This window comes from Manis javanica, chromosome 5, assembly GCF_040802235.1.
Source record: "Manis javanica isolate MJ-LG chromosome 5, MJ_LKY, whole genome shotgun sequence".
Taxonomy (NCBI): Eukaryota; Metazoa; Chordata; class Mammalia; order Pholidota; family Manidae; genus Manis; species Manis javanica.
In genome coordinates this window covers 37,235,677-37,261,874 of record NC_133160.1, presented here as the reverse complement: position 1 = coordinate 37,261,874, position 26,198 = coordinate 37,235,677, and the positions used below count along the sequence as shown (strand labels likewise).

The following is a 26,198-nucleotide window of genomic DNA, read 5'->3' as shown; positions in this document are numbered from 1 at the left end:
ATTCCGCTTTATTAGGGAAAGGTGCTGGGTTATATAGGAACGGGCATGAATTGATTGAGGTGTCACTTCTACGGGGCTGGTGGCTGTTGGCTAGGTGCTGGGATTGGGAGGGGGGTGAGAGGTGATTGGGCTTCAGGTGGCGCCAGCGGGAACTGAGGACCCCGAAGAGAAGCCGGAAGCTTGCCATCTTACTGGTGGGGGCCCTTCAGGGTCCCTTTTTGCAGCTGGGTGGTGAGAGACACAAGCAAGCAGAAGTGGACAAGTGCTTTCATGCAATAAATGGGTTTTTCCCACTTTATTTCTCCATTTGACTGATTTTGGTTTCAAAGGTATTTTGCCCTGCACTGGGAAAATATTTTCCCCCCTGGAGTTATAGGTGACCTGTATTTTATCCAGCAATCTATGTCATCACCCAACTCTTAATGTACATTTTTTTATAAACTCAGGCATTGGGCTCAGTTCCTTATCCCTTATTCCCTTATTTTCCATAAAGAAAGCTAACCACCTGTTATCTTTACTACAGTTCTGGGAAGATAAGAGTTTTTGTATCATAGAAGCAGGTACAATTTACTATTCAGTGTAGAGTCCAACTTTCCCAAAAGCTCTCCAGCCATTTCCACGACTGAGATTCCACTTGGCTCAACTTTCTCTGCCGTCACTCTTTTTCCTTAACGCCTCTCACACCCGAACTCCAATTCATTTGAAATGCCAAATATTTCTAAGGCTTTTTGTTATTTGATTCTTCCTGGCCTTTCTCAGGTCTCACTTAGCACCCCCAAATAGCATATCAAAGTGTCCAGTAGGAGCTTTAAAAATAAACAGGAGCCTGGGGTCACACCAGAAGATTCTGATTTAATTGACTTAGAGTGGGGCCTAGACAGTAGTAATTTTAAAGGACCCCAAGGAATTCAAATGAGCAGCCACAACTGAGAAGTACTGGTTTAGGTTAAGTGCTTCTCCAACATTAATTTTCACAAGAATAGGGGAGGAACTTCTCAAAATGTGGGTTCTGGTTTAGGAGGTTGGCCTTCAGTCTGGGGTTTTGCATTTCCATCAAGCCCCCAGGCAATACTAATACTACTGGTCACAGGGCCTTTTTAGCAATAACATTGTAGAGGGAATCAAAACCAGGTGTTAAGACCCTCTTTTGAAGTGGCCAGCATTGACAGAATAGAGTGATTCACAGATGCCACAGTGTGCTAGAATGCCAGCCCCGGGGTGGACCGTTGGACACTCCAAACAGCATGAAGGTAGAACAGGCTTTCCTGACCTCTTTAGCTTCCTCAGAGTTTAGGATTTGTGCTTAGCCAAGATATTTAGATCCAAGCACTTCTTTAATAAAACAGCAAGACCCAATATTTATATGTTTTATATATCTCTTGATTTGTTTCAAAGCACTTTACAATAGCTATAGCTTGATGGCCTCAACTCCTTTGAAAGTCATGCAGGAGACTTATGAGTCCCCACTAAGCAGATGTAAACACTGAGGCCTGAGGATAAAGGATGCAGGGCCATTAGGAAGGTGGTCGACAAATAAATGTTTTGTAGTATCACTGTTATTAGTACATCCTTTAAATGTAGGCTTCAATATGCCATAATTAATTCTAAACTGGTGCTTCCCAAATGCTAACGTGCAAAGAAGTCCCTGGGGTCTTGATAAAATGCAGACTGATTCAGCAGGGCCCGATGGAGCCAAGGTTGGGCAGAGCCAAGCCCCTGGGGGACGCTGCCTGGGCCACACTTTCAGCATCAGAGAACTCAAGCTCACCTCAGTGGACTCCACAGCCTCAACGCTGTCACTTAGCAGACTCAGCTTTCTCAGCGGGGGCGTTCTTCTCTTGTGTGCCTGAGCCCTTAGCAAACGCAGTAGCTGTAAGAGCAGACTGTGGTTTGGGACTGTGTCACCATTGAAAATTTAGAAACAATGCCTTGGGGAAAATGTGTTTTTTTCCTCCTTGTGCTTCAAGTTATCTTCTAAAAACTGAATGTAAGTGATACATAGTCTGAACATTTCAGGCTTTGTAGTTTTTCTCAGATGCTCATGGATGGGACTCTACTCCACTACACCTGTATGCAAAGGGAGAGGCTTACAGAAGCAGTATTGGCATGTGTCTTAGCATCTCCCCTTGAGCACAGGTCTGTGGAAACACACAGGTTTTACTTTGCAAAAATAACCAATCCATGTGGTGGTAGTGGTGGTGGTTGTGGCAGTGGGTTTTTTGTTTGTTTTCATTTTTGTTTTATTTACTCTCACCTTTAAAATGGATACTTTTCCTTGGCTGGTGCCAAAAAAAAAACACACCAATGTTCTAAAAATGAATTCCAAGTTAAGAATGCAGGCAGTGCTTGATGTCAAAATTGAGATGTCAAAAACAAGGCAGTGTTTTTTGAAAACAGAGCTCCTAGTTAACAGTGTCATTAAAATCATCCTTTTACAGTTCCCAAGAGGACTAATAGGAGTACTTTCAAAGGTCTCCAAAACACACGCACACACACACACACACACACACACACACACCTACACTCACTATTTGGTAAGATTGACAGAATTTCCTCATCATTTGTTTGACAGAAGGCTTCAGAAAGTTTTTAGGAGTCCTTGCATGGTTTCTTCCCACATTTGAATGAAATGCAAAACAAAAGGTTTACAGTGCCAAGGGGCACATAGGTGTGCATTCAGTAATGCCATCTCAGCTGCTGTTTATCTGTCTATTAGCGACTAGGTTTCTTCATGCTGTGAACTTTAAGATTACAGAATTTCAGGCTAATGCTAGGTCAAAATGCTCTTTCACTGTCTTCTCACCTCTCCAGCTCTGCCGACTCTGGACCTTGAGTCAGTCACATTCCTGGAGCTAGAATTAGAGGTCCCGGCAATGGGCAAGCTGGAGACCCCATCTGTCCAGAGACTTGGTGGTTATTAGAACAAGGAACACCTCTAGGCCAGGGATTGGCAACTTTTTTTCCTGTAATAGGCCAGATAGCAAATATTTTCAGTTCTGTTGGACTCTGTTACAATTACTTAACTCTACCACTGTAGTGTGAGAGCAGCCATAGATAAACAAGTATGGCTGTGTACCAATAACACTTTATTTACAAAAACAGGTAGCTGGGCTGGATTTGGCCTTCTGGGCGTAGTTTTCTGACCTTTGGTTTAGGACATCTGGAATGTTCACAGTTAACCTACAGAGGGCGGCATAGTAAGTCTGCTCACCAGATAGTTTTGAGCTTGAATTCTAGATTGTCCACTAACTCGCAGTGGACTTTGGAGTAGTTACTTACACTGTGAGCTTTATTGACTTCAGCATAAAATGGTAATAGTATTATACGCCCCCTGGCAGGTGCACTGGAAGAAGGACTGGCTCAAGTTCTGGCTTGATCTTCAGCCACTTGTAGGAATCACTGAATCAGTTTAGAGACTAAAATAGAAATCAAACTTCAGGTTCTGGGGCCCCAAGGGCTGTATTTTGCTCATGGGTGGATTTTGTTTGGCTCACACAGTGTTTTTAAGATTTTTCAGCCCTGAGTATGAATGCTTTTAGATGCATTGCATGCTTTTGATTCATCAGTCACTATCACTCTTTCCCTGTGGCTAGATCGCTTCACTTTTTAAAATTTCCTGCTTGGTGTCTATAGGCATTTAAGTTTGTGACCCCTTGATTGGAGGGAGTCTAAAGACTCTTTTCACTCAGTCTGCTAGTCTCAAAAGATGATGCCAAGTGTGGGTTCAGTACATATTTCTGAGGAACAAACCACCTAAAATTTGGCAGCTTAAAAAAACAACCATGCATTAGCTTTCCCTAGTCTAGGTGTTGGCTGAGCTCTCCTGCTGATGGAGGCTGGGGCCAGCGGATCCCACTGGGCTCGCTCACGCTTGTTAGCTGGTGGCTCAGCTGGGGAATGGCTGCTGCAGGTCTGTCTCAGCTGAGATAACTCTGCTCTGCTCTACTTGTCTCTTACAAGCCTCCAACAGGACAGCTAAGGCAGAAACAAGAGAGGAAGCAGATCCCGTGCTTTACAAGCTTCTATTTGCTTCAAGTTAACTTTTGTCCTATTGGCCAAGACCAGTCAGAAGGCCAGCCCAGGGTTAGTATGGGAGGTCAGCACCAAAGGCAGAGGGATGAGGAGAAAATTGAGGCTTTTAATGCAATAAATCTATCACCAACATTAAAGCAGTGAATTGTATTAGGAGAATGCAGGTGCCATCATTCTCTGCGTCACTGCTGAAAGATGTGGGAACTTTCTGAAAACAAACAATGGTAACACATTCTGAGAACGGTGCCTGTAAGCAGCCTTCCAGCTCCTATAATACGACAATGTTATTATAACCACTTATAATGTTATTATAAGATGTTATTATATCTTCCTTGTTCTAATAACCACCAAGTCTCTGGACAGATGGGGTCTCCAGCTTGCCCATTGCCGGGACCTCTAATTCTAGCTCCAGGAATGTGACTAACTCAAGGTCCAGAGTCGGCAGAGCTGGAGAGGTGAGAAAACAGTGAAAGAGCATTTTGACCTAGCATTAGCCTGAAATTCTGTAATCTTAAAGTTCGCAGCATGAAGAAACCTAGTCACTAACAGACAGATAAACAGCAGCTGAGATGGCATTACTGGATGCACACCTATGTGCCCCTTGACACTGTAAACCTTTTGTTTTGCATTTCATTCAAATGTGGGAAGAAACTATGCAAGGATTCCTAAAACTTTCTGAAGCCTTTTATCAAACAAATGATGAGGAAATTCTGTCAATCTTACCAAATAGTGAAGACCATTTTTTGTTTTTTTTTATTAGGAGAGAAGACAAAATATTGTGATCTGAGCTTATATTGGAGAGGAGAAGAGGGAAACGGCTTTTAAATAAAATGGTGAAGCGTGAAAGCCCTGTTCCGCAGGGAGTCTCATGCGCTGCTCATCCTGACAGGAACATGCTCCAGCCTACAGTCCTGTTTTCATTGCTGTATTATAGGAGCTGGAAGGCTGCTTCCAGGCCCCAAATCTATCTCCACGCAAGCTGGCAAATTTCTGGGGAGGTGTGGATTCCATCTGCGAGCATGTTCAACCAGAGTAGAAATGGGATTTGCCCTGGAAGGAGTGGTCTGAAGCCTGTGAGTGTATTTCCTATTTTCTTTCCCACCTTCCTTTCCTTCCTGGTCCCAGGTAGCCCCAGGCTTTGTCAAACCCGGAGTCTAACATTTGGCTGCCTTGAGAATTACCTGGGTAGCAACTTAAAAAATACATTTTCCTGGGCCCCACCCCAAACTTGCTAAATCAGAACCTGCAAAGGGTGAAATGTAGGGTTGATATTTTTCAAACATCCTTCAGCTAATCCTAGTCCATAGCCGGTTTTGGAATCATCCCTTTTGAAATGATTCCCCCAAGCTCATGAATGGCTTTCATGATAACCCACCTACTCTTGCCTCCTCTAAATAAAAAAACAGGATGCAAGGAGAGGAAAGTTTTCCCTGAATAAGTAGAAAGGATCTGAGGTTCTACTTAATACAAGCGCTCAGTTGTTCTTATTCATGACTTGTTAGCAGTTAGACTTCAGTAAATCATTTAATCTCTCTTGGCTTTGTCTCTCAACTGTTCACTGGCAAGTGTAACTTAGGAGGCTAGAAAAGTCTCTGACTGTATTTCTCTCTTACACCCACCTATGAAATAAACTCTGGACCATTTATTTTCATTTATAACCCAGCTCTCAACAAACATCCTGCCACTTTTAAGATACTCTTCTTGAAGATGGATGAGTCCTCTCTTTGACTTTCATCCCTGTGGCTCAACTTGTACCTAATGCAGGCAGAAAAAAAGTAACAGAGGGAAAAGAGAGAAGAGCCGTAGGAGGCAGAGGGATTTTCACTTCTGATTCAAATCATTTCTTCAAGGTCCTCTGTACCCAGGGCTCAGTAAAGTTACTATGTATTCTATGGGTGTAAGTCACACAAAAGATATTCAGAGGAGATTAGATAATATTTGTTTGACTACAACTGGTGAACAGCTACATTCAAATATGTCAAACAATAGCCAAAGCCAAAAATGGTGCACTAAACAAGAAAAGTACACTAGGAGGGAGCCGAGCAGGCCTCCCTTAGTGGGGAAGTATACAGCCAGAGAGAAGACAACAAGGAGGAAGTCCTTTCCAAATCAGGGAAGATCGAAACATAATTTGCAACTGGTTACAGAAGGGGATTGAAAAGTTGCTTTTGAGCTTGATTATTATCACTATATGACATCATTGTATCTTCAGTTTCATATTGGAGTATAGTTCTCAACTGGGTTCAGTAATGAGTTACTGAAGACTCAAGCAGGATTAGGGTTATGCAGGAGTCAAGGCTTTCTGTGTATGGTCAAGGTTCAAGCAGAAATTTCCTTTACCTACTGCAAAACTGAAATGAATAAGCCCACACTGTATTTATTGTTTTATAACCTGTCTTTTGCACCTCACAACAGACTATAAATATCTTCTATCAAAATATATTAACCTTTAACATTTTTAATGACTACAAATTGTTGCATTATTGGAGTATGTTATCTGTTTCACATAACCTCTTGTTGATAACCAGGCTGCTTCCATTGCTCTGACATTATAGACAGAGCCAGTAGAAAGTCTCAGAAGCAAATACTGCCCAGATGCTCATCTATTTCCTTTAAATACATTTCTAGAAATGCAACAGCTAAACCATAAATGATAGGCATCTTTAAAATGATCTTTTCTGTCCAAATTGTCCTCTAGAAATGGATTATCATATGATACTTCCAGCACCAAGCTGTGTGCTACATCACTCATGTGAGATGATGGGCAAGATAAGGAGAAAATTGAGGGCTCATTAGGTGTATGGGTCCCTGGTTCTTCTCCAATGGGGAATGACTGACCCCTGTGCAGCCTGATTCTGTTTTAGGTACATTGGTTACTAACATAGTTAGGGCTCCCCCAGAAGCAAACCCTAAGACAAGGATTCAATTACAAGTGGCTTATTTGGGAGGTGATCCCATGAATACTAATTGTACGGTGTCAGGGGAGAGAAGGGAAGATGTGAGACAGAGTATGAAAGGTAGTGAATAAAAGGTGTACTTGATAGTTACTGGGGAAGCAGCTGAAGATTGATCTTGCTGGGAACATCTGGAAACAGTGTAGAAGACATTCCTCAGAGTTAGCTTCCTGAAGGGCAAGGTAGCTGCAAGGTCTGTACACCAACTCCTATCAGTTATTGGTTGAAGGCTGCTCTGGAAGGAGTTGATTCTCCAGCATTTCCAGCCTGCTGTTGAGTATAGCCAGGCAAAGTGGTTCAGAGCCAGCAAACTGCAATGGTAAGAGTCTTACAACCAACAGTAATATTAGATGATGCATGCAGAATAGGGCCAAGTGGGTAACGAAAAACAGACAAGGTGAACCTATGATTGCCCCAGCTTACAACCTGAAAAGAGTTTTCAGGCTTTAGCACAGGGAGAGGAAACCCATATAAGGACAATAGAGAAGAGAAGCAACTGAGCTAGAGTATGCAGGGCAGAACACCAGGGAAGAGAAAGAAGCACAAAGAGAGAGAGAGAGAGAGCCCCAGAATTCCTTAAGGGGTTCCCACTGAGTCATTAGCTGAGAACTGACAGCCTATCAAGTGAGTAAATACCCAAGAACAGAAAAGGAACCACTCAAAAGGAGCAGGTGGAGATCAATCAGAGCTCATTCAGAACTGGAAATCATTACCATTTCCAACAACAGAATGGGGAAATCTTATGACATACATTTGATTGAGTACTGAATACTCATTCGTTTGTACATTGTTAGTTGAGATCTGGTTGAGTACTCAGAAGAATATTGCCTCTGCAGTGTAACAAAATATTCCTGTAATAAAGGCTCTGGTCCTGCCTAAAGAAATTTTAAAGCAAGTCTCAGATGAAGCAAATTATTTCTAAGTACAAAACTCAAGTATATTTAAAGGAATACCCCCAAATCCACCACCCGACAATGTAAAAATTACAACGTCTGACATCCAATCAAAAAGTACCAGGCATGCAAAAGAGTAGGGAAATAGATCCCATAATAAAAAGAAAAATCAACCCATAGAAACAGAGAAATGATAAAGATGATAGAATTAAATATAAGACCTAAGAAAGCTGAGGAAATCATGATTATTAAGGAGAAACATAGAAGATCCAACTCTAACTTCTAGAGATGAAAAACACAATGTCTGCGAACAAACATACTGTAGAAGAAAAGATAAGTAAACTTGAAGACATAGCAATATAAACTATTCAGGATAAAACCCAGAGAGAAAATGTGCCCATTTTATGTGTATATTTTAATATGTTGTAACAAATATGTAATCACTACTACAGTCAAGATATAGAACATTTCCATCTCCTCCAAAAGTTCCCTTTCATCCGTTCGCAATCACTATGTACCACCTCAGGTTCTAGGCAACTCCTGACCTGCTTTCTGCCAGTATATATTAGATCTGTCTTTTCTTGTATTTTATATACATTGAATCATACAGTAAGCACTCTGAGTTTGGCTCCTTTTCTCTGCATGTACCTGTTTCATTGTTGTTGAGTAGCATTTCATTGTATGGATATGCCGTTATTAGTTTGTCCATTCTCCAGCTGATGAACATTTGAGCTGTCTCCAGTTTTGAGAGTTGTGACTAAAGCTACTCTGAACAATCACACACAGGTCTTTGTGTCAACAAGTTTCAATTTTCTTGGGTAAATGCCTAGTAATTGAATGGTTGGGTCATATGGTAAGCATATATATAACATTATAAGGAACTGTTAAACTGCTTTTCAAAGTGGCTATTCTATTTTGTACTCCCACCAGAAGGTATAAGAGCTACAGTTCTTCCACATCATTACAGAACATTACCAACACTTGGTTTTGTCATTCTTTCTTTTATATGTTTAAATTTTACACATTCCAGTAATTCAATAGTAGTATCTTGTGAATTTTTTATTCATTTTATTATCATTAATCTACAATTACATGAAGAACATTATGGTTACTAGACTCCCCTCTTCACCAAGTCCCCCTCCACAAGCCCCATTACAGTCACTGTCCATCAGCATTGTAAGATGCTGTAGACTCACTACTTGTCTTCTCTGTGTTGCACATCCATCCCTATGCGCCCCCCACATTATACATGCTAATCTTAAGGCCCCCTTTCTCTTTCCCTTCCCTTATCCCACCTTACCACCTCTCCTGCCCAATCCCTTTCCCTTTGATAACTGTTAGTCCATTCTTGGGTTCTCTGATTCTGCTGCTGTTTTGTTCCTTTAGTTTTTCTTTCTTATACTCCACATATGAGTGAAATCATTTGGTACTTGTCTTTCTCTGCCTGGCTTATTTCACTGAGCATAATACCCTCTAGCTCCATCCATGTTGTTGCAAATGGTAGGATCTGTTTTTTTCTTATGGCTGAGTAATATTCCATTTTGTATATGTACCACATCTTCTTTATCTATTCATCTACTGATGTACATTTAGGTTGCTTCCATTTCTTGGCTATTGTAAATAGTGCTGCGATAAACATAGGGGTGCACCTGTCTTTTCCAAACTGGAGTGCTGCATTCTTAGGGTATATTCCTAGAAGTAGAATTCCCGGGTCAAATGGTATTTCTATTTTGAGCTTTTCGAGGAACCTCCATACTGCTTTCCACAATGGTTGAACTAATTTGCATTCCCACCAGCAGTGAAGGAGGGTTCCCCTTTCTCTGCAACCTTGCCAACATTTGTTGTTGTTTGACTTTTAGATGGTGGCAATCCTTACTGGTGTGAGGTGATATCTCATTGTGGTTTTAATTTGCATTTCACTGATGACTAACAATGTGGAGCATCTTTTCATGTGTCTGTTGGCCATCTGAATTTCTTTGGAGAACTGTTTGTTCAGCTCCTCTGCCCAATTTTTAATTGGATTATTTGCTTTTTGTTTGATAAGGTGCGTGAGCTCTTTATATATTTTGGATGTCAAACCTTTATCGGATCTGTCATTTATGAATATATCCTCCCATACTGTAGGGTAACTTTTTGTTCTATTGATGGTGTATTTTGCTGTACAGAAGCTTTTCAGCTTGATATAGTCCCACTTGTTCATTTTTGTTTTGGTTTCCCTTGTCAAGGGAGATATGTTCATGAAGAAGTCGCTCATGTTTATGTCCAGGAGATTTTTGCCTATGTTTTTTTCTAAGAGTTTTACGGTTTCATGACTTACATTCAGGTCTTTGATCCATTTCAAATTTACTTTTGTGTATGGGGTTAGACAATGATCCAGTTTCATTCTCTTACATGTAGCTGTCCAGTTTTGCCAGCACCGTCTGTTGAAGAGATTGTCATTTCCCCATTGTATGTCCATGGCTTCTTTATCACATATTAATTGATCCTAAATGTTTGGGTTAATATCTGGGGTCTCTATTCTGTTCCACTGCTCTGTGGCTCTGTTCTTGTGCCAGTACCAAACTGTCTTGATTACTGTGGCTTTGTAGTAGAGCTTGAAGTTGCGGAGCGAGATACCCCCAACTTTATTCTTCCTTCTCAGGATTGGTTTGGCTATTTGGGGTCTTTGGTGTTTCCATATGAATTTTTGAACTATTTGTTCTAGTTTGTTGAAGAATGTTGTCGGTAATTTAATAGGGATTGCATCAAATCTGTATATTGCTTTGGGCAAGATGACAATTTTGACGATATTAATTCTTCCTAGCCAGGAGCATGGGATGAGTTTCCATTTGTTAGTGTCCTCTTTAATTTCTCTTAAGAGTGTCTTATAGTTTTCAGGGTATAAGTCTTTCACTTCCTTGGTAAGGTTTATTCCTAAGTATTTTATTCTTTTTGATGTAATTGTGAATGGAATTGTTTTCCTGATTTCTCTTTTTATCAGTTCATTGTTAGTGTATAGGAAAGCCACAGATTTCTGTGTGTTAATTTTGTGTCCTGCAAATTTGCTGTATTCCGATATTAGCTCTAGCAGTTTCGGAGTGGAGTCTTTAGGGTTTTTTATGTACAGTATCATGTCATCTGCAAATAGTAACAGTTTAACTTCTTCTTTACCAATCTGGAATCCTTGTATTTCTTTGTTTTGTCTAATTGCCATGGCTAGAACCTCCAGTACTATGTTGAATAACAGTGGGTAGAGTGGGCATCCCTGTCTTGTTCCCGATCGCAGAGGAAAGGCTTTCAGCTTTTCGCTGTTCAGTATGATGTTGGCTGTGAGTTTATCATATATGGCCTTTATTATGTTGAGGTACCTGCCCTCTATACCCATTTTTTGAGAGTTTTTATCATGAATGGATGTTGCATTTTGTCAAATGCTTTTTCAGCCTCTATGGAGATGATCATGTAGTTTTTGTCCTTCTTTTTGTTTATGTGGTAGATGATGTTGATGGATTTTCGAATGTTGTACCATCCTTGCATCTCTGGGATGAATCCCACTTGGTCATGGTGTATGATCCTTTTGATGTATTTTTGAATTCGGTTTGCTAATATTTTGTTGAGTATTTTTGCATCTGTGTTCATCAGGGATATTGGTCTGTAATTTTATTTTTTGGTGGGGTCTTTGCCTGGTTTTGGCATTAGGGTGATGTTGGCTTCATAGAATGAGTTTGGGGGTATTCCCTCCTCTTCTATATTTTGGAAAACTTTAAGGAGAATGGGAATTATATCTTCTCTGTATGTCTGAAAGAATTCTGAGGTAAATCCATCTGGACCAGGGGTTTTTTTCTTGGGTAGTTTTTTGATTACCTCTTCAATTTCTTTGCTGGTAATTGGTTTGTTTAGATTTTGTATTTCTTCCTTGGTCAGTCTTGGAAGGTTTGTATTTTTCTAGGAAGTTGTCCATTTCTTCTAGGTTTTCTAGCTTCTTAGCATATAGGTTTTCATAGTAGTCTCTAATAATTCTTTTATTTCTGTTGGGTCCATCGTGATGTTTCCTTTCTTGTTTCTGATTTTGTTGATATGTGTTGATTCTCTTTTTCTTTTAATAAGTCTGGCTAGAGGCTTATCTGTTTTGCTTATTTTCTCAAAGAACCAGTTCTTGGTTTCATTGATTATTTCTGTTGTTTTATTCTTCTCAATTTTATTTATTTCTTCTCTGATCTTCATTATGTCCCTCCTTCTGCTGACTTTAGGCCTCATTTGTTCTTCTTTTTCCAATTTTGATAATTGTGACATTAGACTATTCATTTGGGTTTGTTCTTCCTTCCTTAAATATGCCTGGATTGCTATATACTTTCCTCTTAAGACTGCTTTCGCTACATCCCACAGAAGTTGGGGCTTTGTGTTGTTGTTGTCATTTATTTCCATATATTGCTGGATCTCCATTTTAATTTGGTCGTTGCTCCATTGACTATTTAGGAGTGTGTTGTTAAGCCTCCATGTGTTTGTGAGCCTTTTTGCTTTTTTTGTACAATTTATTTCTAGTTTTATACCTTTGTGGTCTGAAAAGTTGGTTGGTAGAATTTCAATGGTTTTGAATTTACTGAGGCTCTTTTTGTGGCCTAGCATGTGGTCTATTCTAGAGAATGTTCCATGTGCACTTGAGAAGAATGTGTATCCTGTTGCTTTTGGATGTAGAGTTCTGTAGATGTCTATTAGGTCCATCTGTTCTAGTGTGTTGTTCAGTGTCTCTGTGTCCTTACTTCTTTTCTGTCTGGTTGATCTGTCCTTTGGAGTGAGTGGTGTGTTGAAGTCTCCTAAAATGAATGCATTGCATTCTATTTCCTCCTTTAGTTCTGTTAGTATTTGTTTCACATATGCTGGTGCTCCTGTGTTGGGTGCATATATATTTAGAATGGTTATATCCTCTTGTTGGACTGAGCCCTTTATCATTATGTAGTGTCCTTCTTGATCTCTTGTTGCTTTCTTTGTTTTGAAGTCTATTTTGTCTGATACTAGTACTGCAATGCCTGCTTTTTTCTCGCTATTGTTTGCATGAAATATCATTTTCCATCCTTTGACTTTTAGTCTGTGGATGTCTTTGGGTTTGAGGTGAGTGTCTTGTAAGCAGCATATAGATGGGTCTTGTTTTCTTATCCATTCAGTGACTCTGTGCCTTTAGATTGGTGCATTCAGTCCATTTACATTTAGGGTGATTATCAATAGGTATGTACTTATTGCCATTGTAGGCCTTAGATTCGTGGTTACCAAAGGTTTCAGGTTACTTTCCTTACTATCTAAGAGTCTAACTTAACTCACTTCATATGCTGTTACAAACACAATCTAAAGGTTCTTTTCTATTTCTTCTCCTTTTTCTTCCTCCTTCAGTCTTTATATATTAGTTATCAAATTCTGTACTTTTTGTCCTTGATTGGCTTTGGGGATAGGTAATTTAATTTTGCATTTGCTTCGTAATTAGCTGTTCTAGTTTCTTTACTGTGGTTTTATTACCTCTGGTGACAGCTATTCAACCTTAGGACCACTTCCATTTATAGCAGTCCCTCCAAAATAGACTGTAGAGATGGTTGGTGGGTGGTAAATTCTCTCAGCTTTTGCTTATCTGGAAATTGTTTAATCCCCCCTTCAAATTTAAATGATAATCTTGCTGGATAAAATAATCTTGGTTCCAGGCCCTTCTGCTTCATGGCATTAAGTACATCATGCCACTCCCTTCTGGCTTGTAAGGTTTCTGCTCAGAAGTCTGATGTTAGCCTGATGGTCTTTCTTTTGTATGTGATCTTATTTCTGCCTCTGGGCACTTTTAACATTCTGTCCTTATCCTTGATCTTTCCCATTTTAATTACTATGTGTCTTGGTGTTGTGTTCCTTGGGTCCCTTGTGTTGGGAGATCTGTGGATCTCCATGGCCTGAGAGACTATGTCCTTCCCTAGACTGGGGAAGTTTTTAGCAACTACCTCCTCAAAAACACTTTCTATGCCTTTCTCTCTCTCTCTCTTCTTATTCTGGTATCCCTAGAATGTGAATATTGTTCCACTTGGATTGGTCACACGATTCTCTCATTATTCTTTCATTCTTAGAGATCCTTTTTTCTCTCTGTGCCTCAGCTTCTTTGTATTCCTCTTCTCTAGTTTCTATTTCATTTATTGTCTCTTCCACCATATCCAACCTGCTTTTAATACCCTCCATTGTGCTCTTCAATGATTGGATCTCCGACCTGAATTCATTCCTGAGTTCTTGGATGTCTTTCCATACCTCCATTAGAATATTGATGATTTTTATTTTGAACTCCCTTTCAGGAAGAGTCACGAGGTCCATATCATTTAAATCTTTCTCGGGAGTCGTAGTAATAATTTTACTCTGGACAAGGTTCCTTTGGGGTTTCATGTTTGTATATGGTGCCCTCTAGTGTCCAGAAGCTCTATTCTGGAGCTGCTCAGCCCCTGAAGCAATGTTGGGGGTCGCAGGGAAGTGGTATTGGTGCCTGGGGGAGGAAAAAGCAGTTCCCCGCTTCCCGACTGCTATGCCTGTCTCCACTGCCTTAAACAGTGGGCCGGTCACACAGGTATAAGTTTTTGTCCCAGAGCAGCTGGATATGGATCTCTGCTTTCCACAAGTGGCCAGAATCCCAGTCTCCCCAGGAACTGTGCCTGTATTAACTTTCCAACCCGATAGTCATGTGAGTCTCATGAAAGCACCATGAAATGTAGGTTTTTGTTCCCAGAGCAGATCTCCAGAGCTAGGTATTCAGCAGTCCCAAGCCTTCCACTCCCTCCCTGCTCCGTTTCTCTTTCTCCCGCCCGTGAGCTGGGGTGGGGGAGGGGCTCGGGTCCTGCAGAGCCACAGCTGTGGTAGTTACCCCATTCGCTGAGGTCTGCTCTTTTCTCCAGGTGTGTGCAGTCTGATGCCATCCTCTTTCCTGTTGCTGTCTCTGGATTAGTTGTGCCAACTCTATTTTCTAATTGTATCCAGTTTTAGGAGGAAGCCTCTGTCTCTCCTCTCATGCTGCCATCTTTAATCCATCCCAGGTCTCTTGCAAATTTAATTTGCATTTTCATGATAATTAATGATGTTGATTACCCTTTCATGTGATTATTGGCCATTCATAATATTCTTTTTAAAATGTATATTCAAATCTTTAATATATTTTCAATTACATAAGGTCACTTCTTATTATTAAACATTAAGAGTTCTTTATATATGCTAGATGCAAATCCTTTCCTAGATATGTTTAGCAAATATTTTGTCTCAGTTTGTGGTTTGCCTTTTCATTCTCTTAATGGTGTCTTTCAAAGAGCAGATAATTCATTTTGTTTTGATTTTAACATTTACAGTTCCATTTTGCTCTCAGAAGAGTCTTGTTACCTAGGTGAGTCTGAAATTATTTTAACATTTTAGAGATAAGGTGTCAAATAGATTCACTGCTGTATTTAAAGTCACATAGCTGGTCAGAGACCAAGTGAATAGAAGACCGTCAGTGTTCTGGCTCTAGATCTGTACAGAATTTGAGTGTGTTAATTCAAGCAATTCAGGGTTCACCCTTTTGAGTGGCATCTAAGAGAGAATTAGATGCTTTATGAGGTGATGTACTGTCTGGCAGATGGAGGATTGCAAGGTTCTAGTGTAGATTTATATTCCAACTATGGCTGTGTCTTCCCACCCACAAAGGGAGACATGGAGAAAGAGCAGGAGCTACCCGCAACTTCAAATCCCTTCAAGTTGAAAGCTATTTATTAAACCTGATGGATGATGGCAGAGCAAGATTGCCTGCCCTCTCATTGCCTCTGACCTCCCATCAGCTTCCCTTCCTTTTTTGGACTTCTAAAAAAGTGCTTTTTAATGATATCCATAATTCATGAAAAGAAACAATCAAATCAAAACATATTACCACTGGCTTATAAACGCCAGTACTATTAATTATTAACAGCCCACAAAGGAAGTCAAGAATGATCTCAAAGGTGAAAGAGATAAAGGCACTAGTGGGGTGGGGGGATAAAAGGTGATTGGAAGCCTTTGTGCTCAAAGGTTTCCAATTTGTACCACGCATATTCGATGGGAATTTAATTTCTTTTCTCAAGGAACAAGCAGAAGTTTAGCTAAACTAGGGGCCTTAGCAACTATCTAATGAAAAACACTCATGCCACAGAGCGGAAAAGCCTCAAGCCCAGAGCAGGACCTGCCTTGTATTGCATGAGAGCTATGATAGAGCAGCAAAACGTGCTTCTTTTTACTGCCAGTCCAGTTGTCTAACTATCTTTTCAGTGTTGCACTTGACTTCAAGAGAGGAAGACAAGTGTTTTCCAAAATAAAGGGACTCATTGTTTGCAAAGCAGCCTCCACTTCAATTGTTGCAAAGTTCATTGCCACCTCTCTAATGCAAATAGTATCACTCCCTCCAGCACTAGGAACAGCAAGTGCAGAACCAGCCCATGCAGGTGGGGCCCTTCTACAGTGATTTACCCAGAGAACATCAATGGCCTCAGTCCTCTGAGCCCCTGGGATTTCTCTCAGGGAGATGTTTTCCTTAGGGGCATAGAGGTTGCCTTGTCTTCATAAAATCCCAAAAAGAATGTAAAAGTTGTGGGCATGGGGGACAGTTACTTCTCTGAGGCTTGCTTTCTTCATCTGTGAAATGGGGCAAATGGTATTTTGCTTCATCCATTGTTCTGAGAATTAAATGAGATGATTCACTGAAGACCTGAACACAGGGACAGGTTAGTGGAGGGTGGCTAGGAACTAGATGAAAGTCTCAGAAAGCAGAGAGACACCCAAAAGCTTGGACAGGGCAGGAGGTGTGTTACTAAACCAAAATTCACAGCAGTCTCCTATACAGTTTTGGGGGCTCCATGGTCACGGGGGAATGGATAGACCCTGGATGAAAAGACAATGCTCCCACTGAGGACCTTCCTCCTGCTTCTCATGAATTCAGGTCCAGGAAGGTCTGTGGGTGCAAGCCGAGCTCTGCTACATTTCCTACTGTAAACAAAGGAGTTGGACCCTCTTTGTGTTCCTCTGGTTCAGCCAAATCATGCAATTTATTATCTTAGTTTAAACAAAATGACTTATTTTAGAGGTGCTTCCATCATTTTTCCCCCTCAGCATTTAAATTACACCAAACATTCTAGAAAAGAGTGTATTATTCAACCTAAGGCATATGTTTTCATTGGAGAGTGGAAAAAAATAGAGATTCCCGAGAAGCTAGACACAAACAGCTCCCTTACAAGGAAAGCAAGGTCCTTCAGAGAAACCATGTGCACAGTGCTCATCCCCATCAGCTTCCCCTTCCTTCCCCAGCAGCACTGGGCACCGACCTCATGTGTGTCAGCTCTAGGGGTGACCGCGAGATGCCGGTATTCTGCTAAGAGGTGTTTCAGCTGTGTGAAGAATTTAGAATGTTGGCCTGTAACCCAGACAGTGTAGACCTGTTCCCCTTTTCTTCACTTCCAACCCAAAGGCAAAATGAACTCCAGGTCTTACCAACAGGATCTTAGCTGTGAAAAGCAGAAGACTGAGATGTCAGAAGAACTTTCAGGCAGCCTTGAACAAGGCTTTCACATCTAGTCATGCTGTGAGTCCCTCTTCCATTTTCATTTTGAAAAGCTAAAGTGTATTGGATTTATTTTTTTCTTTTCATGGGCTTTATTTTGATTTTGAGAAGTGCACAAATATGGGCCAACACTTTTTTTTCTTATTCCTTTCACGCATAGTTTAGATTTTAAAAAGATAAGACAATCCTAACTAAGCATCAATAAATAGATATAATTGTCCATTTGGGACTAGACATCCCTCCAGCCACCCCCAAAACAGAGGCAGGGGCTGGATGGGGGTTCTGGCATCAGTAACAAAGATGCTCACACTCTAGGGAGGTGTTCTGTGCTGGTTGCTGGACTTCAGTGATTTCTATAGTAACTCCAAGATGGATTGTGCCTTCTATTTTGGGATTCACACTGGGAAGCCAATTAAATTAAAAGGCTATTCATTATACTATGTTTGTCTCCAGGCTTCTCAAATAGAAATGAGAACGACTTCTACTGAGTGAGTTTTCTGCCTCAAAGAGAATGAGACTGAAATGAAGCACCCAGCCCTGTGTACTTCAGAGTCCAAACTGCCTGAAGAGCAATAAACACAAACCCCAATCCACTGGGAGGCTACTTTTGCAAACTGACTTGAAGTTATTCTAAATGGAGGCATAGTCAGCAGCTATGGCTGCTCACAGGGCCTCAGTGACATTGAAAATGGGTCTGTGTTTACTGAAATGGACAAAACTGGAGGGAAAGAAGGAAGAATAATTTTTTTTTCAGCTTATCTCAGAAGAATGGAAAAATGACAGAGGCTAAATATGGCAAATATGGCTTCCCTGGTGGTGTTTCCATTCACAACAGATGATAGTCTTTCAGGGAAGATCCCTGCCAGCAACCCGTAGGGTCCAATCTCCAGTTTCAAACATTACAAAATGGAGATGGTGTGCTGTCCCAACACTTCAAATGGAAGGTCCAGAATGAGTGGTGATGGCCTGATTGGCCTGACCTATAAACAGTGATGATCAGATCAGAGGCGAAAGGGCAGTTGACTTAGACCACAGGTCCCATTGTGAAGTTGTGGGTGGGGATCAACCTGACTGCATCACTAAGGATTCTTGAAAAAGGATCAGTAGAGAGCAGGCACTGGGAAGCTGACCCCACGTGTCTACTACACATTTACAGGGGCAGAAAGGACCTTTCAAAATGTGTTAACTGGTGGCTTGTCCAAGAAAAGAACTAGAAACAAGTAGAATTTGCATTTTTTTCCTTAAAATATGTGCGGCATGTGGGACATAGGGGGACTGTCCTCCAGTAGTCCTTGTACAAAAGTAATTACCATTTTGAACAGATGAGCTTCCTTAGAAGGAACAGAACTTTCAAACTAGCCTGTAGTGAATAAAATAACAGCCTACAACCTGCCATTTATAGATCATTTCACAGCCTGGCCAGCCCAAATTGAAATTTGCCCATCAATAGTGGCAGAGGAAATGTTAGGCTGCCTCTAATGGTAGGCCTAGGAGGGTCTTGGTACTGGAGAGAATGTGGGTTAGGGGCCTGCGTGGCCTTTGTTTTGGCTTATGGAGACCTATTCTGGCAGGATGTAATAAGCAGAAAAAAATCTGAGACAACAAAAATGCCTCAATATTTATGAAAGCATAAAACTACATCCCCCCAAAAGAAGCCATTTACAGCAAATTGAGAAATCACTTAACTTTATTTTCATTTTCATGAAAAAAAAAATAATCCCCATCTGAGGACAATTTGGCTCAGTCTTTGAAGTTCATGTCCATTTAAAAATGACTAGAAAGAAGGAAGGGAGGGAAGGAGGGAGGGAAGAAAGGAAAAAGGGGGGAAGGAAAAAAAGGTTGGCTCTCAGAGCCCAGAATGTGAAGGACATTTAGACCATCTCAGCAACCTGCCTCTCAAATTTCAAAACATACTCTTTATTTTCTTTTCTCACAAAATGGAGCAAATAAAACCTGAGGCCCAATCTTCTATCAGATAAAATCTCTTCTGAGGTCTGTTGTTTCTTGGCAAGTGCCCCAAATAGTTAATTGGATCTAAACTGAATGGGCAGTTTTTTTAAATTCCTACTATCCCCTAAAAACAGCAAAGTCATCAAAAAATGCAAGCAAACACATAGTGGAATGTTCAGAGAAGCTCTATTCATAATAGTCAGAAACTGGAAAAAACCCAAGCGTTCATCAGGAATAGAATGAATAAATAAATTGTGGCATTTTCACGCAAAGGAATACTAGCCACAAGAATAAACACACTACAACTAGATGCAACAATATGAGAAAATTTCACAAGCACAATGTTTAACAAAAGAAACCAGGTGCAGTGGAATAATTATGACATGATTCCATTTATATTTGTGTTCAAAAATAGGCAACTGATTTTGGGGGATGAAAGCCACACTGGCAGTTACCAGTGGGAAAAGGGGCATGTGGGAACCCCTGGAGTATTTGTCATGTTCTAGTTCTTGATTTGAATTATGGATACAGTTTGTGAAAATCCGTCAACCTGGCACAAGGGTGGCTTGTGCTTTTTCTCTGCATGGGTATTTTACTTCAATGAAAAGTTTGCTTAAAAGTGTATATGATCTGAGCAAACTTTGGGGATGATGAAAATGCTATATTTCAACTGTGATGGTGATTATATGACTATATCCATATTCACTAAAACTCACCAAACTGTACACTTAAAATTGGCGAATTTTACTATACATAAACTATATCTGGCAAAACCAATTTAAATAACAATTTAAAGATTTTAGAAGAATAAGTGTACTCTCTACACACCAGAGCAGTTTGAGAACATTTCAGAACAAAAGCAACTGTAGGCATTTATTCCTGAGCTTTCTTTTGCCAAAGAAATATCCCCATTCAAATCAATGGCTCAAATGTTCAAATGTGTATAAATTAGTAGAATATAAGTCCTCAAAGTCAGAGATCCTATTTATGTATGAATCTTGGTATTAGCCAATGGGTAAACTGAGGCTATGCATACTCATCAGAATTGTAATTCTTAATCCTCTAAATTTTTCTCAGCATCACTAATGTGCTTGTGTGAGCACATTATCACAGCTGTACACAATAATGCTCCCAAACAACCACAAAACTTCATTTATGGCTCACACATCTGAAGCCAGTTGGGAGGTGTCTGAACAGCTCTGCTAATCTTCCAGGACTTGCTTCCATGCCTCGGGTTAGGCTAGCTATGGGCTGATATAAGTTGACCTCGACTGGAATGACTGGCGCAGCTTGGTGTGGCTGTTATTCTTCAAGATGGTCCCCAGGGGTGCTCATCTCTTGGTATCCATGCCCTTATGCAATCCCCTTCCACACAAAATAGAGCTGACTTGTGTAACTGATAGTATATTTATCCAAAGACAAAACAGTCATTCCAAGGCTTGGTCACAAAAGACATTGTAGCTTCTGCCATGCTCATTTGGATCACTTAGTTAAAGGCAAGCCAGACACCATGTTGTTGTGACGACAGATCATCAGCCCTCTGGAGAGATTCACGTAGTGAGGAACCAAGACCTCGGCATTCAGCACCAACTTGCCAGATACACGCATGAGATGTCTTGCAAATGGACTCTCCAGCCCCAGCCAAACTTTTAGATAACCAGACTGCCTGAGCCAGTACCCTGAGCCAAAACCAACAAGCTAAGCCATTTCTGAATGCCTAAGAAATTCTGAAGGAAACTCTGAAAGCTAATACATGCTTATTGTTCTAGGCTGCTAAGTCTTGGAACAACTTTTTATGCAAATTAATGTACTATATTCTGTGCCATGTAGCTCTCACCATTCAATAGGCTGCCCTGGATCCATTCTCACGGTGATAGCAGAGAGGCAAGAGAGCAAGTGAAGACATGCAAGTACTTTTCAGTCCTCCACTTGCATCGTGTCTCCTGAGATCCCTTTGGCCATATTAAGTCAAATGAGTCAGCTCAGACTGTGGGCAGGACAGGTTGCTCACTTACTATGGACAGGCACTACAAATCTGAATGGCAAAGAACCTGGCTTGTGGTTTTAAAATGTGTCCATAACTTCTTTGAATTTCCCCATTCAAAAAGCAGGACGTATTTCCCCTCCCTTTGAATCTGGGCTGGACCAAGTGACTCACTTCTAATGAATAGAATGTGGTGGAAGTGGTGGTGTGTGACTGCACAGGCTAGGTCACAGGGTCATAAAAACGATAGCTTCTGTCTGGCGTGCTCTCTTGCACCTCTCTCTCTTTTTCTCTCTCTGTCTCTGTCTTTCTCTTGTACACACACACACACACAGATTTCTTGCTCTGGGGGAAGCCACTCACTTGTCCTGAGGACAGTCAAGCAGACCTGCAGAGGAGTCTACATGGAAAAGACTAAGGACAACAAGCAACAGCCAGCACCACCATGCCCTCAAGTCTTCAGATGACTGTCAGCTCAGCCCACATCTCAAGTGCACTCAGATCCCAAACTAAGCTATCTTTGAATATTCCTGACCCACAGAAACTGTGAGATGGGGTAAGGTTTATTGTTGTCATCAGTCAGTAAAGTACAGTATAATTTATTAGACAGCAATCGAGAGCCAATACAAGGAAAGATGAAGGATAACAGCTTTTTTTTTTCTTTAACCACAGGTTCATCCATCCAACATGGCATGCAAGCCAACCCATGTCTCTGCTGTACCACTCCAGCTCCCTGGTAGAATGTGATACCCAGATATATAAAACAGCTTAGTTGCAAACCACAGGATCCACTCTAGATAATTTAAGCAGAAAACAAACATTTTAAAGAGTATTGGAGAATCTCTAGGTTGGCCAGATCAATGTACAGATTACCTCTGCTCCAGCCAGGACCCCATTCCTGATGAAGCTGGATCAGGATACCTCAGCTTGCACCACTGGAGATGATAGCCAGGTGCCAAAATCTCCACCATTATGTGCTAGAAAGCTGGAGACCTTCACAATACATTTTGCCCAAAAATGAAATCTGTGATATGCCATCTGCATCCTGCAGCTCTCTTCCAATTAGAAGTCCTGCACAGGTGTATATGATTGGTGGAGTCTATCTGCAAGGGAGGCTGGGGGGAAATGAATTGTGGGCTCCATTCTTAGGGAGGTGTTAGTTATAAGATAGGGAACATTTCAGTAATAGGAAGTGTTCAAATGGTGCTGAGCAGCTAGGAAACTTGACAAATGCTCATTTCTTGTCCCCATGTAAAATCAATGCTGCATTACTAAAATATGAATAATTAGAGAAATTATTGACATGTCTTCCTATTTCCTGGAACTCAAATTGGTAAGCGAATTTCAACTCCACTATCATTTCCAATCAGTTGTTAATAACTGCCTAGAATTATGTGCTAAGACAAACGCTGGGCTCAGGTGGACAGAGATTTGGGAGCAAGCTTTTAATGACGCCATGTGTGCTGGATGTTTGGGCTAAATAATGGGTACCTACAAAAATAAATGTCTTCAGTCTCTATATTTTCTATCCTTTCCTGTAAGGAGGGTCTGAAGACACCCCCATGACCTATTATAATTATTTGGGTTAAAACTCCCACTGACCAAACCCTTTTTTAGTCATCCATCCAACATGGCATGCAAGCCAACCCATGTCTCTGCTGTACCACTCCAGCTCCCTGGTAGAATGTGATACCCAGATATATAAAACAGCTCTTCTGGCTGAATATGGCCTCCTGGCTCCCATTTACCTCCCTCCCTCTCACATCGTTCTCAGAGGGATCTCTTAAGAACCTCAAATTCAACAAGGCACAGTTTGAATATCACTGACCTGTGCCACTGATTTAACCAACTATTTACCTCCCAGGACTCATTCATTCATGCTCATTTTCTCTTTCCTTTCCTGCAAATTCAGCCAATTGGTATAAATCACTTGTGGACAAATGGTCCCTACATTTCAACCTTTGGCTTTCCTTGTTTGAAGGGTGTGATTTTTCCCCATGTGAATTAATAATGTTTATAGCCTTAAAACTTGCCATGATTTGCTGCCTTTCAGTCACCTCACACAGACCAATTTCAGGACTGGCTATGTAAGTCTATGTTAAGTTGCTTACCTTCTTCCTTGTGCTCACTGCAAGAGGCTTCCCTGTCTGAAGATGGAACATCATGTTACATCTACACCATTGTGTAATGGTTTCAGTGGGCAGGTTCCCCACCTTTCCCTCATTCTCCTTGGCCACTGGTGCTTGGCGTGCCCTCAGCAGTCTTATGATTACATTAGGTAGCAGGGTGTTTGCTCGTGTCATACAGCAGTGCTTCTCAGACTTTAAGGTACATACAAATCCCCTGGACCTCTGTTCAAATGCAGACCCTGTTTCATCAGCAGGTGGGGCCAAGATCTCCAGTCCCATCAAGCCTTCAGTGATGCTGAGGCTCCTAGTCCATGGGCCACACTGTACCTGGAAGACCTGGAGTTGCCCCCAGTGGGAGCTACAACTCTACTAGTGCAGTTTCTTCTTGCCTCTCTCCTTCACCAGCCATCCCTGATTCATGGGTGCTCATTCCTGTTGCACCCCTGATTGCACCGATTTTACTCATTCAATGACCCAGTCATCACTGAGAACCTATTGTGAGCTTAGACACTACATGCTGGGCAGAAGGCAACATCCAGGGATAAGATTATCCCTGCTTACCTGGAATTTAGAGTCTAAAGAGAACAACACTAACAAATAATTACTCAGTAATTTGCTATAATTATAAGGTATGCTAGGAATGAAATATTATAGGATTCTTTGAGAACAAATAGAGAAAAATCTAACCAACTCTCTTGGGCCCCTAGGGTTTCCACTTTGTATGACCTTCTCTGGTTTGGTATAAACTCAGCCTTCTCTGTTTGTGATGCAGAGCATTATAAATTTCTCTCATAGCCCTTCACCTTCCTCTTGACTGTGACTCCCAGCGTGAGTTTGGTGTTTTATGGCCACACTCACCTTTGGCAGGAAGATGAGCATGGCACAGAGTTCATGGTTGGCAGGCACACCTTGGGCTTCCAGAACCCCAGATTAATACTGGATGACCTCATGTCGTTCTTGCCCCATGGCTCCCCTTGATAATGGTGCTGGCCATCTGTAAAAGCAAGCTGTTCCCTCCCAAATTCTAGCCAATGCTTCCCTTTCCCTCAAAAATGATAGCAACTATAATACCCTAATTTCTTCCCTCTAATCACCTCTTTTGCTGATCTACTACCTAGAACTGTGGCCTGGATATTGGCAACAAATTACATTGACTACCACCAAGGTCTGGAATATTCATTCGTAAACAATAACAAGGTCCAAAGCCAGTTGCCAGATCAGAGAATCTGGCCTCTTAGGCTCAGAAAGCTTCTCCATCTTTGTCCTTCCCAGTCTCACAGGGTATCAGTTAGGCAAGAAAATGAGAAAAGGGATGGAGATCGCAGAGCAAATGTAACCTAAATAAAATGAAGCCTTCCCCTCTTCCATGCTAAAGTTCATTCCTTTATGGTGTTATTCTCAAGGAAATAATAATCCAGCAGCTGAACCCTGTCTACAGTGCAAGCTGAATCCTTCCTGAAATCTATTGAAAGGGGATTCCATTAGTCCATTTTAACTCTAAGGACAATTTAAAATCCTGTTTCTTGATATTTGTCCTTTTCAATATTTCACATGTATAAGCAACTTCCTGTGTCTTCTCTCTTCTCTCTCTCTTAAATCTCTTTTAATTCTCCATCTAACCAGACCCATACAATCCAGAGCCTTCCTTCCTCATATCGGCCTTTTCCCTCCCTGGATTTGTTCTGCCAAAGCCGAAAGACAGAAGCTTTCCTCTCCCTCCAGTGTGAGTAGGCCCAGCAGGACCTGGCCTTCCCAGCCCTTCCGCTCTGCCCACTGGCCTCATTTGGCCCAGGATCCGGAGCCATATCTTCCACTGAGAATTCTCCCAGCCAGGAGGAATACAAGGCAGGTGCACATTCTCCCACATTGTCTGTAATTGGTTTTGTTACTTACTGCCACACTATTAATCCAAGGAATTGATTCCTTTTATTTCAAGGAAAAGAACCAGGACAATTATTGTTAACATTCAAGTGTTTGCTGATTAAGAAATTAGAAAATAGCAAAAGCTAATGTGAATCAGGAAATTTTTTACTCTGACCAGCATTGACATTCAATTAAAATGTGTACATATATAGTTTCCTTACAAATCCTTTTACACACACACACACACAGAGATTCAGATTCCACGTAATACATGCGTAGCTCATCCAATTCTGCCAAGAATGTGAATCCACCCAGGTCCTCTTCACTACAATCCCTTTTCCATACACCACAGATTGAAACCCAAAGATGCGTGTCACTTAATTAAGTTAGTTAATATTTACCACATATTGTCAACAGTTTTTAACTTTACCTTAGCATATTATTTACATGAAATCCCCAAAGTGTTTGAAGTTTGGAGCAAATAAAACTTACCTTGGTCCTAAGTATGTCATAATTTTAGGACTCTTGGAGGCACAGAATCTACTCAAGTGTCTTTAACACATGTCTGACTTTTGCTCTGTAGAAAGCCCCATAAATCCTTAACAGTGGGAGTCAGCTCTGTGCTATTACTTGTGAATGCTAATTGCACACAACTTCACAGACAATGTGGATGACACTGGCTTCCTGACCTGCAGCTTTGTTTCCTAATCTGGTTCACCAGCTGGGACTTTGATGGGGGCATTTTACAGTACAGCCTTTGCTACCCTCATGAAACATTAGAATCACATAAAATGTTATGCTGTAGAATTGTAAGTAATATGGAGCCTGCACTTGGCATCTGCCCCTTAATCAGCT

The 26,198-nt window shown here is 41.1% G+C and overlaps 1 long non-coding RNA gene across 2 annotated transcripts; it reads right to left on the bottom strand.

The window, feature by feature from the left end:
- On the bottom strand, positions 1-25,913 carry LOC140849533 (uncharacterized). Of its 2 annotated transcripts, XR_012131527.1 has the most exons (3): positions 25,836-25,913; positions 1,769-1,870; positions 1-224 (listed from the first exon to the last, which is right to left on the bottom strand). It is a non-coding gene; the product is annotated as an uncharacterized lncRNA (long non-coding RNA). The 2 variants fall into 2 exon arrangements; XR_012131528.1 differs by lacking the exons at positions 1-224; positions 1,769-1,870 and adding an exon at positions 21,894-24,474 and having other exon boundaries at positions 25,836-25,898.
- Positions 25,914-26,198: the final 285 nt, after the last annotated feature.